This window comes from Gossypium hirsutum, chromosome A13 (genome assembly GCF_007990345.1).
Source record: "Gossypium hirsutum isolate 1008001.06 chromosome A13, Gossypium_hirsutum_v2.1, whole genome shotgun sequence".
In the NCBI taxonomy this organism is placed as follows: Eukaryota; Viridiplantae; Streptophyta; class Magnoliopsida; order Malvales; family Malvaceae; genus Gossypium; species Gossypium hirsutum.
The window spans coordinates 66950095-66968518 of record NC_053436.1 but is presented as its reverse complement, the minus strand read 5'-3'; positions in this window follow the sequence as shown (position 1 = coordinate 66968518).

Genomic DNA, 18424 nt, shown 5'->3' with positions numbered 1-18424 from the left:
ATGCATCCTTGAATGGATTAGGATGCATGCTCATGCAAGAAGGCAAGGTGATAGCATATGCCTCGAGACAACTGAAGGCGCATGAGAAAAATTATTTGACTCACGACTTAGAGTTAGTAGCCATAGTGTTCGTACTGAAGATTTGGAGACACCACTTGTATGGTGAGAAATGTCGGGTATTCATTGACTATAAAAGCTTAAAATATTTGACGACTCAAAAAGACTTGAATCTACGATAATAAAGGTGGTTGTAGTTGATTAAAGATTACGAGTTAGTAATTGACTATCACCAGGGAAAGGCGAACGTGGTCGCTGATGCATTAAGTAAGAAGTCATTTTTTGCCTTGAGAGCTATGAATACTCAGTTGTCTGTAATCGAAGATGGTTCGATTCTAGTAGAGTTGAGTCCTAGACCTATGTTTCTCCAAGAAATTTGTAATACTCAGAAGAGTGATAAAGATTTGCAAGCCAAGATGACTTAGTGTGAGACATTTGACAGATCTGATGTTCAGATTAGTACCGACAGTTGTTTGATGTTTCAAGATAGGGTCTGTGTACCAAGAGATGATGAGCTTATTGGGAAAATTCTTCTCGAGGCACATAATAGCTGTATGTCAATCCATCTGGGTAGTACTAAGATGTATAATGACCTGAAGAGATTGTATTGATGGCCGGGCATGAAAAGAGACATCTCAGAGTTTGTGTCGAAATGTTTAATTTGTCAGCAAGTGAAAGCCGAGCACCAAGGACCTTTGGGTTTACTTTAGCCTGTGAGGGTTCCTGAATGGAAATGGGATTGAATTACCATGGATTTTGTGATAGGATTGCCATTGTCACCGAGAAAGAAAGATGTGGTTTGGGTTGTAGTCGACCTATTAACGAAGTCGGCTCATTTTGTCTTGGTACGTACCGACTACTCTCTTGATAAACTAATCGAGTTATATGTTTCCAAAATTATGAGACTTCACGGAGTGCCGTTGTTGATTATTTTGAATAGGGATCCGAGGTTTACTTCACGGTTTTAGAAAAAGTTACAAGAAACTTTGGGGACAAAGTTAAATTTTAGCACAGCTTTCCATCTACAAACCGACGACCAGTCGGAGAGAGTAATTTAGATTCTTGAGGACATGTTGCGGTGTTGTGTTCTTGAATTCTAAGGTAGTTGGGAAAAGTATTTATCGTTGGTAGAGTTTGCCTACAACAATAGCTATCAGTCAAGTTTGAAAATGGTGCCTTATGAGGCTTTATATGGGCGTAAGTGCCGAAGGCCCTTGTTTTAGACTGAACTCAAAGAATGTCAGATTCACAGGGTCGATTTAGTTAAAGAGACCGAAAAGAAAGTTATGGTAATTAATTGATTTTTTGAAGGCCGCTTCGGATAGACAGAAATCTGAAGCAAATTTGAAACGAAAGGAAATTGAGTTTCAAGTCGGTGATAAGGTGTTTTTAAAAGTATCCCCGTGGAAGAAAGTCCTCAGATTTGGTAAGAAAGGAAAATTAAGTCCATGTTTTATTGGACCCTATGAGGTGACAGAGAAAGTTGGACCGGTAGTTTATCGACTAGCATTGCCATCCGAGTTAGAAAAGATCCACGATGTTTTCCATGTGTCGATGTTGCGCCGTTACCATTCTGGCGCTTCGCACGTTCTTTCGCCAACAGAGGTTGAGATTCAATCAGACATGACTTATGGCAAAGAACCGGTTAAGATCTTAGCCCGAGAGGTCAAGCAATTGAGAAATAAAAGTATAGCACTCGTGAAAGTACTGTGGCATCGACATGGGGTTGAAGAGGCCACATGGGAACCCGAGCATACTATGAGAGATCAATACCCTAACCTTTTCACCGGTAAAATTTTCAGGGACGAAAATCTTTAAGGAGGAGAAATGTAACAACCCGATTTTGGGCCTAGTCGGAATAGTGGTTTTGAAACCACTAGCTCGAGGTTAGAGAAATTATTTTAAATATTATTTTATGTATTGTAGCATGATTATATGAGTGCATAAAAATTTTGGTGAAATAATTTTAACGATTGCATGCTCAATTGCGAAAAAGGACCAACTCGCATAAGGGACAAAAATTTTATTTCATTAGCTAAAGGTGTCAAATAGCTAAAGAACCAAAATTAAGGGTCTTTAAAGAGAAAATAAGCCTTTATTAATAGCATGGTCGGCCATAGGGACAAGAAAATAAAAAAGGTCAAAATTAGGTGAAATTTGGTGACCAATTTGGCTAGAATAAAATAAAATAAAATAAAGCTATCATCTTTTTTCCCTTCTTCTCTTCTCCACCGAAATTTTTAGCAAGGAAGGGGTCTTGAAAGCTTGAAATTTTTAGCCATTAAGTTCTCTCATAAGTAAGTGATTTTGATGACTTTTCTTGATAATTTTTGTACTTTTGGGACCCTTGTAGCATAAGCTAACTAAAGAGGGGACTATTTTGCAAAATGGTTGAGAGTCTAGGGTTTTTCCATGAGAGTATTCATATTGGTTTTTGAATTTTTATGGAAGAAAATGAATATTAGTTTTCATGGAAACTCTAACTAAGGACCATTTTGCATAAGTTATAAATTATGTGGTAAATGTGTGAAATAATGAGAATTGTGGGCTTCTTCTAGTATAAAAAGAATTCAGCTACGCTTGGGTAGTGAGAAAATTTGATAAAAATGGATTTACGAGCCTAGGGGTAAAATAGTAATTTTGTGAAAGTCTAGGAGCAAAAAGGTCATTTTGCCAAAATATGAATTTTGAAATGCTTTGATTAATATGATGATTAAATTAGTAAATTTTTAGATGTAGTGATATTTACCCATGTTCACTCAAAAATGTTGTGTGGATTTATAATATGCATGGTTGATGTAGCTACTTATTTATATGCAACTTACTAAGCTTTATGCTTACTCCCTTTCCTTTCTATTTGCTTATAGTGCCACCAAGCTAGTATCGGGGATCAAGGGACGTTGGAGCCATCGATCACACTATCACCTGAAGCTTTAGTGTAGCTAGTTTAATATTTGATTTTGGCATGTATAGGGACTTGAATCTTTTGTTTAGTGTCTTGTTAGTTTAGCCACAAGGGTTGGCTCATATGATAGATGAGATATTCATTTTTTATAGGCCATTAATGTTGACTAATATTGATTATTATTAAATGCATTTGATGCAAATTGCTCATGGTTGTGGTTGATTTGGTTATATGTGTTATGCTTGGATTGGTTTTGGTTGATATTGTGTAGGTTAGTGCAAGTAAGGGTGGCAAAAAAGCTTGGCAAATAGCCTTATTTTTGTCCACACGGGCAAACACATGGGCGAGTGTCTAGGCCGTGTGTGACACATGGTCCACCCCACGGGCGTGTAGTCCGGCCGTGTATCCCCTGCACCTTAATTTTATAAGTCAGTATGCATGGTAGTAAACACACGGGTAGAGACACGACTGTGTGTCTCAGCTGTGTGGAGGACGCGGCATAACACACGGGCATGTACCTTGGCTGTGTGCCCTTAATTTGTTGATGATGTTAGAAACAGAATGTTAAGGTTTTTTGTACACGGGCTGAGACACGAGCGTGTCATTGCTGTGTGATGGACACGGGCCATGGACACGAGCGTGTGCTAGGCCGTGTGAAAACCTCTGTAGGTTTGAATTGAAAAATAAATTCACACAGGCTACGGACACGGGCGTGTCCTAATATGTTCAGGCTGTGTGAGTCATACGGGCCTTCAACATGGCCATGTTAAGAAGACACACGGGCGTGTTGCCTTTCCACATGGGAGTGTCGCCATTCCACATGGGTGTGTGCCCCTGTAGCTTGAAATTTTACAAAGTTTTCTAGAGTGCACAGATTAGTCCCGGTTCAATTCCAAAGTGTGTTTGAGGCCTCGTAAGCCTATAGTAGAGACATTAAGGTATTATGAAAAGTTTTAATTTGGAGCGAAATTTCATATCTAGGAAATGTATGTTTGCATGTGTTCAAGTCCGGTAACACCTCGTATCCTGTTCTGGTGTCGAACTCGGGTAAGGGATGTTACACTTGAAATCTATCTTGCTATGATATTGAGTAAGAGAAAGTGATGCCAAATGTTAAGAACATTTATGTGATGATTGGATACATTGGAAATTTGATGGAATATGATATTCCATTGAAACGAGAAAGATGTACGTAAATATTATAACTTTATCGTTATTATGCATTTAATGATTGATTTTGCATAAAATGTTTGAATGTGGCTATGAGTAATGTATGATGAGATTAATACGGGAAATTCCTGGTTGAACCGTAGGAATAGATCAGATATTCATGTCATGATGCTAGGGAGATATGAGATCGGCCTCGAGATATGAGAGTTAGCGTAAGACCATGTCTGGGACATGGCATCGGCCTCAAGATATGAGAGCTAGTGTAAGACCATGTCTGGGACATGACATCATCTTGATCTGTGTCAGTGTAAGACCATGTCTGGGACATGGCATCGGCCTCGATATACGAGTGTCAGTGTAAGACCTTGTTTGGGACATGACATCAACTTTGATGTGTGAGCCAGTGTAAGACCATGTCAGGGACATGGCGTCGGCACCTTACCCTATGCTTGAGGCTTATTGGATATCGTATAGTATTACAAATGGTTCAACGGGAAATTTACAGTTTATGTCGGAATAAGAGAGGTTATGACCATGATGTGAGTGATACAGGTACTTACATGAAATTCATGAAATGCGTGCTCAATGTATGTTGTATGATTAGTAAGGAATGAAAATAAGTAAGCTATGTTTATGATCATATTGAAAGGGTAAAGGTATGTACTAAAAATTCATGAGTGATAAGCTCGATGTATATTGGACTTTCGGTAAGAATGTAAATGAGTAAGTCGAACCAATGAGAATGACTTTGTGATGACTTTGTAAATATTAGGTCGATACCTATGGTGTATAATTATGTGGTAAATTTGATGGATGATTATGTGTGAGGCTTTTAGGTCGAATTAAATTGGGACATGATATGTTTATCCCTTCACCTTGTGGCCTAAAGAATATGAAAAGAGAAATTGATTGGCATCAAAGCCTATTTAAAGATAATTATGAAAGGGTAAAATTAGCAATGAAACAGTTTTGGACAGCAGCAGTAGTCCGAATTTGAAAATTGACCAAAAATTTTGGAAATCGAATTATAGGCTAAATAAAATATAAAATTAAATCTTATTGAGTCTAGTTTCATATAGAAGAAACAGTGTAAGAAAAAGAAGTTCATATTATGAGATATTTGAATTGTTGTGAGATAGAGTCAAAATGATTTTGAAATCCTCTATTCCGATTTGGGAAAATCATTAAAAATTGTAAAAAAATAATTATGGGTTTTAATTTATATTTCTAGAATCCTTAATAAGTCTTTTCAAATGAAACAAAAGGGAACATCATCTGAATCCCGTATGAGGAGATAATTAATTTTTAGTGAAGAGGTATTGGAACTGTCGGACAACAAAACAAGGGTAAGTTTAAATAATAAACTGTACTTATTGGTTGGACCAAAAATTATAAAAAAAAATTATGGTAGGAAGATATGAGAGTTTAGTTTCAGGAAAAATTAGCAGATCTTAATTTGGAGTTCCGTAGCTCTAGATATAAATAATTTAGTGACAGCAACTTGAGAAAATAACTTGACTTGAACATAAGCAAAAGTGCAAATATTGTGGTATTACCTTGAGAAGTAAGTTGATAAATTGCTTATTAATTTCATACGGTCTTACTATGCTATAAAGCTTACTCCCTTCCTTTCCTTTTCTTTAGTGTTGACATGTTAGCTCGGGGTTGGAGGTCATCGGAGGCAGCACCACACTATCAAACCGTCACCTTTGGAATATTGATATATATATATGCTAAGAGCCTTCAAGTAAGTGGCATGTATAGGGACTTGGTTTTTTTTTATGATATGTGTTAACATGACTAGCCAAATGTATTGGCCTATATTGAGTTATTTGTATATGGCCATGAATGGTGGCTCATATTGACTATGGTTTGTGAACCTATCTATCTATGCTATGTTCTAATGCTTGTGATGTGATTATGCTTGTTGGCCATATATGGTTGGTGTTATGAAATATTTGCATGATGAATGTTTTATGACCAATCTAAATGGTCCTGGCCATGAATTAAATGTGTAATATGGAAATAAAGATGTGAAGGATTAAGGGTAACTTAAAGGCTTAGAAAATAGCCTATGTATTGGCCACACGGGCTGAGACATGGCCATGTGTCTCAATCGTGTAGAGGACATAGCCTTAGCACACGGGCGTGTGGCTTGGCTGTATGGTCCAAATTATTCACTGATGTCATAGTCAGAGAGTTACACGGCCTGAGGACACGGGCATGTCGAAGGCACACAAGGGCGTGTGACCTTATGGCATGGAAAAATTTTCTAAGTTTTCCTAAAACTTTCTAAGGTTCTCGGTTTAGTCCTTAACTACTTTCAATGCATGCTTAGGGCTTCGTAGGCCCGTGTATGGGACATTATGCATATGTATGAAAAGTTTTGATACGAATAAAATTTTGTAGCTCAATTTTTGCATGTTTGTGAACGATTAAGTCTGGTAATGCCTTGTACCCTGTTCCAGCATCAGACATGGGTAAGGGGTGTTACATTCTCCCATCTCTTCTTTCCAAATTCTTTCCCACTCAGTTTCGTGTCGTTCCTCCTTTGGCTGCGATCGTTTGGTAAGTGTTAGTTAAGAAAATTTGTTCTCTGGTTAACTGTTATTAACTGTTTATTGACAAGTGTCATTGTTTATGCCATTTAGGAGAGGGTTTAAGGGCTCGTAATTACTCAGCGAAGTGTTAGTTTTTATGGAAACTACTATTCTTTAACCGAAGGTAAGGATTGGTTGCTTTTTGGATAAAAACCTTAGTTCGAGTTCGATTTTAGATCGCTATATAATCGATTAAATTAGTGTTATTTATTCAACTATAGGTTTTGGAGTGCTCGGGGGATGTTTTAGCATCAAATGATACCATATGTGTACCCGAAACAGCAAAAACGGGGATCGAGGAAAAGCTAAAAAAGCATTCTATTGATGCCGAATGGGCGTGTGGTCGCCCATGTGGTAGGCCATGTGACGGAACACGGGCGTGTGATCGATGGGCCAGGCCGTGCGCGCAAGACACGGCCTTGTGATGGCCAGGTGGGCTGTGTGTGACACACGGGTTTGACCAATTTAGGCAGTGTGAGCCAATGAACGTGTGGGCCCACACAAGTGCACCACACAAACATGTGGGCCCACAGGGGTGTGCCACACGAGTGTGTGGGATTTTGAGCAGGCCGTGTGATCCACACGGCCAAGGCCAATTTGGGCCGTGTGCACCACACGACATAGGCGTGAAAGCCCAATTTACTGATTTAATTACTAAGGTTGCACGGGTCGCCCGAGACGACTGTGAACCTACTGTGGGGTCTATAAGCAATGCTTTAATTCCCTAATTGACTGAATGATATATGTATGACTGTTTACTGAGAATGATTTGTAACAACCCTTACCCGTGTCCGACACCGAAACAGGGTATGAGGCATTACCAGACTTAATCGTTCACAAACATGCAGAAAACGGCTACAAAATTTCAATCGTATCAAAACTTTTCATACACATGCATGATGTCGCATACACGGGCCTACGAAGCCCTAAACATGTATTGAAAGTAGTTAGGGACAAAACCAAGAACCTTAGAAAGTTTTGGGAAAACTTAGAAAATTTTTTTCCATGACACAAAGTCACACGCCCAGGGACACGCCTGTGTGCTTTCGACACGCTCGTGTCCTTAGGCCGTGTAACTCTCTGATTATGATGTCAGTGAATAAATTAAACCACACGGCCAAGCCACACGCCCGTGTGCTAAGGCCGTGTCCCCCACACGGTTGAGACACACGGTCGTGTCTCAGCCCATGTGGCCAACACTTAGGCTATTTTCCAAGATTTTAAGTTATCCTTAATCCTTCACATCTTTATTTCCATATTACACACTTAATTCATGGCCATGACCACTTAGATTGGTCATAAAACATTCATCATGCACAATTTCATAACACCAACCATATATGGCCAACAAGCATAATCACATCATCTCATCACAAGCATTAGAACATTGCATTAGAACAGAGCATAGATAGATCGGTTCAGAAACCATAATCAATATGAGACACACCTCTTGGCTATATACTGATAACTCAATATAGACCAATACATTATGTAATATCCTGAATTAGGGCCTAATCGGAATAGTGGTTTTGTGACCACAAATCTGAGATAGAAAAAATTATTTTATGATTATTTTGAGGTCTATGATATGATTGCATGATTGTGTGAAAATTTCGTGCAGAAATTCTATGCATAAAGTGCTTAATTTGAAGTTAGGGACTAAATTAAATAAGTTGTAAAACTTGCATTCTAGAAGTTTCTAGTATGAAATTGCTTTGAAATATTAATTAGGAGGTCTTAAATAGGAATTTGACCAATTTCAAAGTTTATGGACAAATATTGGACATGAATGGAATTTTTGGAAAGTTTAGTAGTAAGGGCATTTTGGTCATTTAGGGGTAAAAATCATTAAAAACGAGGCTAGCACGGACTTACAATCGAGCTTGGAAGCTTGGAAACTCTATCCATGGAGTCTCCCTTGGTATACACGTCCATGGTGAAGAAGATGAGCAAAATTGGCTTTTAATTTTGTATTTTAATTCATTTTAGCCCTAAATGACCAAAATGCCCTTACTACTAAACTTTCCAAAAATTCCATTCATGTCCAATATTTGTCCATAAACTTTGAAATTGGTAAATTCCTATTTAAGACCTCCTAATTAATATTTCAAAGCAATTTCATACTAGAACCTTGTAGAATGCAAGTTTTGCAACTTATTCAATTTAGTCCCTAACTTCAAATTAAGCACTTTATGCATAGAATTTCTTCACGAAATTTTCACACAATCATGCAATCATATCATAGACCTCAAAATAATCATAAAATAATTATTTCTATCTTGGATTTATGGTCACGAAACCACTATTCCAATTAGACCCTAATTCAGGATATTACACATTAGGCTAATCATAATAACACATATCATAAAAACCTAGTCCCTATACATGCCGCTCACTTGAACACACATAACATATATCTATATTCCAAAGGTGATGACTTAGTAGTGTGATGCTGCCTCCGACAATCTCCAATTCTGAGCTTGTAACACCCCGTACCCGAGACCGTTGCCGGAGTCGAACGCGAGGTGCTAACAGACTTAATTACTTTGTTTTCACAGTCCATAAAAAAATTCCAGACAAGCTGGCTAACCGCGTCACTGTCGGCTTAAAAATCATATCTCGAGTTCAAAAACTCGAAAACTGATTCCGTAAATTTTCCCCGAAATTAGACTCATATATCCATCTGTGGATTTATTTCTAGAATTTTTGGTCAGGCAAATTTGTACAGTTTATTAGTTAAAGTCTCCCCTGATTCTGGGTTCGACTACTCTGACCTTCATGTATTCTAACTTGGATATCTCCCTGTACAGAGCTTCAATACTCATACCGTTTGTTTCTAATGAAACTAGACTCAAAGGGGAATCCATAAATATAAGGTATGACTTCTAATTATCTCTGGATAATTTATGGTGAATTATCAAATTCGAAACAGGAGATCCAGAAACCGTTCTGGCCCTGTTTCACGAGAACTTTAATATCTCTTAATATACTGTTCATATGATTGTTTCGTTACTTTCATATGAAAATAGATTCATCAAGGTTAGATTACATAATTTATTCACTATTTAATTCCATTCCTACAAATTTTTGTGATTTTTCAAGTCCACACCACTGCTGCTGTCAGCATCTGTTTTCAAGGTAAACTTTACCTATTTCGTGGTTACCATAGACCAACTAGGGTTTTGTCATACATAGGTCCACATATGATCATATTTAGCCATTCCAATGGCTGATCATTTGCCCAACACTTCCATTCCAAACCATAGTCACATCATGAAACCATATATACATACATAAACACAAATGGTCTAATGCCATACTCCACTTCTACAAGCCATTTTCGCATGGCTGTACACACGTACATCACAAAAAGTGCTTAAAACAACAAGGGGTAGTCCTATACATGCCATATCCAGAGTTCAACTAAAAGAGTACCAAAAGAGCTTTGATAGTGTGGATGACTTCGACTTCGATGATCCCGAATCCGATAGCTAACGAACAAAATCTATAAAACAGAGAGCCAAAGCAACGGGGTAAGCATTTTAAAGCTTAGTAAGTTTCAAGTAATGAAATCGGCTTTGACTAAAGTATTACATTCACATAGCTAAATGAATCACTTTATTAATTCACATTCTCATAATCATACTTACTTCACACTTCATCAACATATACACACACAAGGTATCAACCTATCTAAAAGCCGAAAGTTCGTTAGTCGATTGAACGAATACTATTTAAAACGAATCGACTTTTCCGAAGCACATGCAAACATACCTTATCGTTTGGGTTTGTCGAGCGTATTAATTGAATTTATTACAGCACAAAACGCTCACATTCAAACCCAAGTTTCTTCGGAATTTAGCCGGATATAACCACAAGCACAATTGCCTTCGGGTCTTAACCCGGGTATAGCAACTCGCACGAATGCCTTCGGGTCTTAGCCCGGATATATAAACTTGCACAATTGCCTTCGGGTCTTAGCCCGGATATATCAACTCGCACAAATGCCTTCGGGTCTTAGCCCGGATATATGTCAACTCGCACAAATGCCTTCGGGTCTTAGCCCGGATATATCAACTTGCACAAATGCCTTCGGGTCTTAGCCCGGATATATGTCAACTCGCACAAATGCCTTCGGGTCTTAGCCCGGATATATCAACTTGCACAAATGCCTTCGGGTCTTAGCCCGGATATATCAACTTGCAGAAATGCCTTCGGGTCTTAGCCCGGATGTATTCAAATGCTCATGCACACATATATCAATAATCATAACACATCCATATCTTATTTTCGTTACTAAGGATCAAACACAAAACATTTATTAAACCTTTCCAATTTCGGCTCAATAGCCACACACAAAGAGCATGATTTCGATTGGCTTTATAACATAGTCTCTATGCACATTCGACTATCCGTCATAGTATGACTAATCATTTCAATATAATTCAAGTAGGGTCATTACTCGAAGACTTACCTCGGATGTTGTCGAACGACTTCAATGGCTATTCAATTACTTTTTCCTTCCCTTTATCGGATTTAGTTCCCCTTTGCTCTTGAGCTTAAGTTCAACAAATTTTAAAATAGTCATTAATCGACTATTCAAGTATTACTTTCAGAATAATATATATATTGGTTCGACTTTCACACACATAGATTATAGTAAGCTTTATAAAAATCAATAAATAATTCATTAGCAAATTTTCATTAATGTTTACAACAAAATCACATATTCACTACGAGCTGTTTTCCTAAGCAGTAGTCACTAAATTATTTATAACTGGAGCTAAAAAACTCCAAATCACTTGACGTTAATTTTCCCTGAATATAGACTCGTATATCTTCCATCCATAAAATTTTCAGAATTTTAGGCTTGGCCAATCAATACCAGATTTTTCTTAAAGTTTCCCCTGTTTCACTGTTTGACTAATCTGACCACTCTTCACTACGAATCAAATTTCTCATTTTACAGAATTCAAAATGTGTTGTATTTGATTTCATTTGAAACTAGACTCATTAAGGAGTTTAATCATATAAATTTTATCTTATAATCATTTTTGTACAATTTATAATGATTTTCTAAAAACAGAACAGGGAATCTAGTAGTCATTTTGACTCAGCCCCACAATACTTCAAATATCTCAAGATCGGTAACTCTTTTGTTTTTATAGTTTCTTTTGTAAGAAAATAGACTCTTCAAGCTTTAATGACATAATTTACTCAGCTTCTAATTCAACTCCTACAAATTATGGCGATTTTCCAAAATCACCTTACTGCTGCTGTCCCCAAGCAGATTATTACCAAATCATATGCTAACATTTGCATTTCACCTTAGTAGCTAGCTTAGCAAACCTTAATTTAACATATAATTGTTCATAACACAATTAAAGCATCCTCTCCATTCCATCAATTCAAAACACATACATTGCCCAATAGTATCCAAAATCATATTCGGCCTTAGTACACATCTTGTTAGCCGATTTTTCTCCATTTAGCAACTAATGCACATATGTGCTCATTTGTTAGACTCTACTTCACCTAACTACCATTTTCTTTTTCATCCAAATAACATGAACAACAACCATTTCTTGAACATTTTCTCTTCAACAATTCTTCATAAAACATAAAGACTATAACCCAATCTCATCCTTTAATAACTAAAACCGAATGCTCAAGACACCACACCATTTCAAATTTTGGTCATGGGTTAAGCAAGGAACTTGATGACTAACAAAAAAAAATGCTAAAAATCCAAGAATCATCCTTGAACTTACCTTGATTTAGCTAACCACCATAGCTGAATTTTTCAAAGTTTTTCTCTTCTAGGTACGGCAATGAGGAGCAAGGATGGAGAAACTTTGGTTTCTCCTCCTATTAACTAGTATTTTATTAACCTTATTCCTTATTTTATTTTTTTCTAACATACCTCACTAAGCCAACATGTTCCCAACATGTTTCCACCCATAGCATGGCCAACCACTAGCTCAAATTTTGGGTAATTTGACATGCAAACCCATCATTTTCATAACATGCATTAATAGACCATTTTAAATTAGCCTATCATATTTTCACCATGTCTCATATCGATCCCTATTTAATAATTTCTCATGCAATTGGCAAAATTGGAGAATGAAACTTCCACATACTCATGTACACACATAATAAGCATAGAATATGGAAATTAATTATTTTTATGACTCAGTTTTGTGGTCCCGAAACCACTTCCCGACTAGGGTCAATTTTGGGCTGTCACAGAGCTAACCTGACAAAACTAAAGAAATGGAAAGGAAAGGGAGTAAGCTTTATAGCTTAGTAAGACCGCATGAAAAATAATAAGCAATTACCAACTTGTTCCTCAAGGTAATACAACCATATTTGCACTTTTACTTATGTTCAGACCAAGTTGTTTCCTCGAGTCATAGTCAATAAATTATTTATATCTGGAGGTACGAAACTCCAAATTAAGATCTGCTAATTTTTCCAGATACTAGACTCACATATATTCTTACTATAAAATTTTCAGAATTTTTGATTCAGCGAATTAGTACAGTTTATTACTTAAAGTTACCCCTTTTTTGCTATCCTACAATTCTGACCCCTGTTCACTAAAAATTAATCATCTCATAATATAGGACTTGGATGATGTTTTCGTCTATTTATCTTGAAAATAGACTCATTAATAATTCTAAGCATAAAAATTATAACCCATAACTATTTTTTTAAAATTTTAAATGATTTCCTCAAATCAGAACAGGGGATTTCAAAATTGTTTTGACTCTATTTCACACAAATTCAAATATCTCATAATATGAAATTTCTTTGCTTATATTGTTTCCTTTATAAGAAACTAGACTCGATTAGCTTTAATTCCATATTTAATTCAATCTTTAACCCTCTTTCCACCTTTTTTGGTGTATTTTCCAAATTGGACTACTGTAGTTGTCCCAAAACTGTTTAGTGTAAAATAATGGTAACTAAGCTTATAACACCTTTACAAACCATTTTAAACATCATGGTAAAAATACATATCAGTACATCATAAGCATAGAACCATAATCATAAGATCATCAATATTTCATTCTCAAAGGCATAGCTTACTTATTTGTATCCTTACCAAAGATGCATCATTTCATGATCGTAATAATATTTGAGCTTCGAGTACATACCTGTACCTTTCAACATGCTCAAATACTTACCTTCTCGCTTTCATCATAAGCTTTGAACTACTCATTGAACCACTTGGAATACTATAGGATATTCAATAGGCCTCAAACATAGGGTAAGATGCCAATGCCATGTCCTGGACATGGTCTTACACTGACTCACACATCAAAGTCGATACCATGTCCTAGACATGGTCTTACACAGACTCTCATATATTGAGGCCGATGCCATGTTCCAGACATGGTCTTACACTATCTTTCATATCTCGAGGCCGATGCCATGTCCCGGACATGGTCTTACACTAGCTATCGTCTCAATGCCGATGCCATGTCCTAGACATGGTCTTACACTGGCCCTCATAATATGGTCGATGCATGTCCCAAACATGTCTAACACTAGCACACATGTCACCCAAATGTCATGGCATGAATATCCAGTCTATTCTCAAAGTTCAGCCGAGAGTTTATCACGTTAAGTCTCATTATACATTTCTCATAGCCACATTCAAACATTTCATGCAAAATTAACCATTTTGTACATAATAATGATAAAGTTGTAATATTTATGCACAACTTACTCATTTCAATGGAATATAATATTCCATCAAATTTCCAAGCATTCAATCATCACATAAATGTTATTAACATTTGGCATCACTTTCTCACGTACAATATCATCAACATAAAATTCAATACAATCATAGCAAGATAGATTTAAAGTATATTAACAATAACATGGATATCATGCTTATTTAAACACACAGACTTACCTTGAATGCAATTTCGACTAATTACTCCATTTTAGTCCATAACCTCGTACTTTTCGATTTAAGCCCGAATCTCGGTTCCTTGATCTAAAATGATAAAATTCACTACTTGAATCATCACATTAACCAATACATTCCATAATTTATACTTTGGAAAAACAACCATGTTGCCCCTAGACTTTCACAAAAATTACGATTTTATCCCTAGGCTCGTAAATCTATTTTTATCAAATTTCTTCATTAATCAAGCCTAGCCGAATTTATTTTAGGCCTATAGCATCCCACAATTTCATTCATTTCACACACTTATCACATTTTTATCAACCTTTACAAAAAGGTCTATTTAGGTGTTTTTCATGAAAATCCTTTTACAAAAGTTGTTTATTACACAACCATGACTTATTTTCTTCCATAAAAATTTAGAAAAAAACATAAATTTTCACATGGAAAAACCCTAGACTTTCAACTATTTTGAAAAATAATCCCCTCATTAGCTAGATTAAGCTATAAGGGTTCCAAAAATACAAAAAATAATAAAAAATGACCATCAAAATAACTTACTTGCAGGAGAACTAAGTGGCTGAAAATTTAAGCTCTCAAAACCCCCATGTTTGCTTCCATTTTCGGTGGAAGAAGAAGAAGAAATGAAAAAGATGACAACTTTTTCTTTATTTTATTTTTTTTACCAAAACAAGTCACCTAATGCCACCAAATGTTGACTTTTCAAATTTTCTTGTCCCTATGGTCAGCCATCACTCCCCAAATGGCCTAGTTGCACTTTAAAGATCTCCAATTTTGGTTCTCTAGCTATTTAACATTTGGGTAGTAAAACAAAACGTTTTTCCGTTATGCGATTTAGTCCTTTTTTGCAATTAAGTTCACAAACACTAAAATTAATTCACTAAAATTTTTATGCAGTCATATAATCATGCTATAACACAGAAAATAATATTAAAATAATTTTTTTGACCTTGAATTTGTGGTTTCAAAACCACCGTTCCGACTAAGCCCTATTTCGAGATGTTACATGATTAGAATACTGTATTGATTATATGCATGACACTATGCGATAGCATGCCATGACTGTATGTTGCATTGCATGGGGATGGGATGATATATGTGGAGGAAGTGTACTGAAAGGCTTTAAGCCTAATATAGTGGTAGCTCAGCTGCAAATTACTGTCTAGTGCCACTTTCGATACTATTTTGGAGTGTAGGGATGGGTGGGTTGATTATATTCCCACATAGATTGTAGGGTTGGACGGAGATGGTGTGTAGAGGCTGGCTGGGTAGGACTTGTTTACTACATAATCTGTTAATGTATTGGTTATTGATATTGTAATGAGCCAAGGCCCAAATTCATGACTGCTTTTGTATTGAGATGGGCTAAAGCCCTAACTGATACTGTCATTAATACTGAATGTATACTGTCTGTTTGTTTGCATGGGGAATTACACACTAAGTTTATATAAACTCACCCCTTCTCCTTAATCTGTGCAGGTAATCCCCAGACTTGACGAATTGGTGCAGTGGAGGACTTGGCGGTGACCACACGAACCTAAACTTTTTCTTCAACTTTGGGTATTTAATTTTTAATTATATTCTGGAGTAATTTTGATGTAAATTGCGGAATTTCTGGGACTTTTACTTAATTTGGGTTATTAATTATTTTCATGGATTTATAACTGCTAAGACGTTTAAAAACTCAGTTTTCAAAAAGGCAAAGTTTTCTCTAAACACGCGAATTACTCAAAATGGCTTTTAAAAGCTTCCGCAATGAAATGTGTAAAAACGTACGACTAGATAAGTAACGATTTTGGGGTTAACAAGTGTAAATAAATGGAAATTATTTCATCGTAACAACCTAGTTTCAACGCTATCACGTGGCATCGCCAGATTCGGCCATAACGTCTAGGCCGGGTTTGGGGTGTTACATTTGGTGGTATCAGAGTCAGGTTGCAAAACTCGGCTGTGCATTTGGGTTTTAAAAAGAAAAACTTATTTTTAACTAATTTGTAAATACTAGAATATTTCTACTGAACGTGTGGTACACTGTGTCTCTGACGCCGATTCTATAAGTTCTCTATAACTGTTATATTTTTTGTCAAAACCATTTTTATATTTTGAAAAATGGGGATCAACTTTAAAATATAGAGTCGCCACCAATCTTTTTTGTTAAGCTGTGATCGGATCACCTATAAAACATTCCATTTTATTAAAGTATTGATTTTGGCCTACGAAATCCAAGAAAATGGGTTTGGGAATCGGTTATGTGCAAGGAAGCATTAGCACCCTTGCAACGCCCAAAATTGGTACCGTATTGACTAATTTATCCTAATGTCAAAAATTTGAAAGGTTTTTTAAGATACAATCCCTTTTGAAAAATGTTTGAATAATTCGAGTTGAAATTTAAGATTCTCTTGTTTCAAAGGAATAAAATATCACATCCAATACGTTAGGATACACCATTTTTAAACTCTCGAAACCAAGATCATCTCATGATTTCCAAAACCCATGCATTAGAATTTTAAAAGGATATTTGGCTATTTAGTCAAACGAAAAATCGAAACCCAACACGTTAGAGCATGTTTTCTCGAATTTCCAAAAGCAAAATATTGCCTTGTTTTGGGAAAATTTCAAATAAGAGCGATTATAAAAACCAACTTAAAATACATTCATTTGGTTTGTTTAAAGTAAAAAAAATGACCAATTTTGGACAAATAAGTTGGAAATCTCAATTACAATGCAATACCCGGAAATGAAAAGCAAAGTTACAAACATGGACAATAATATGGATGAAATAATATATACAAATGAATGGCAATAATAATAAAGATATAAATCTATAAAATACACTCAATGTCAACAATCTCACAACATGCTCTATTTAAATACTAACATTTATAATTTAAGATTAATGAAAAATGACCTAAAAATAAAACAAAAATAAAAAATATATCAAGCTTTCAAATGAATATGAGTAATGTTAAAAAATGTAGAAGAAAAAGAATTTGAAGTTGACAATATAAAAAAAAAACATTTAAAGAAAAATTATATGTATAAAAATTTTAAAAGTAATTAATACATATAAAAATTTGAAATAAATCATAAAAATAAGAATAACAATAAATCATATGTAAAATAATAATATATATTAATTTTTAAAATAAGCATTATGCAAGCAAAGAATTAATATATCTAAATAAATAATATACATAAATTATAAAAATAGTTTAATATAAATAATATATATAAAAATAATAATGTATAAGAGTATTTACAACTAAACATCATATAAATCTTTAGAAAAAAGTAATATAAAAGAGAAATTCAAAATAAATAAAACACATAATAAAGCAATTAAAATATATACAAATGAAAGTATGAAAATAACGAACTAAGCTAATGTAAAAACCAATGAAATAGTTCAAAATAATATGTTAAAATAAATTTTTTTAAATGAGTAATAAATAAATTAAAAAGAATAAAAGAATTACATAAACTAAAATAAAAAACTCAATTGAAACAAAAATAAAATCAAGAGGATAATTTATAAATAAATCAAATTATTAAAACAGAGTCAAGGACCAAAATAAAATGCGCACAAATGAACGAGGATTAAGAATGCAAATGTCCCAAATCCCAAAACGTGGCATTTAGGCGCGAACTAAGTTGAAATGGAGCGCAAATTCCAGGGAAAAATTAAAAAACCAAAGAAACTATAAATAGGGCCTAATCAAATGTCGGCGCAAAAGGGAGGGACTA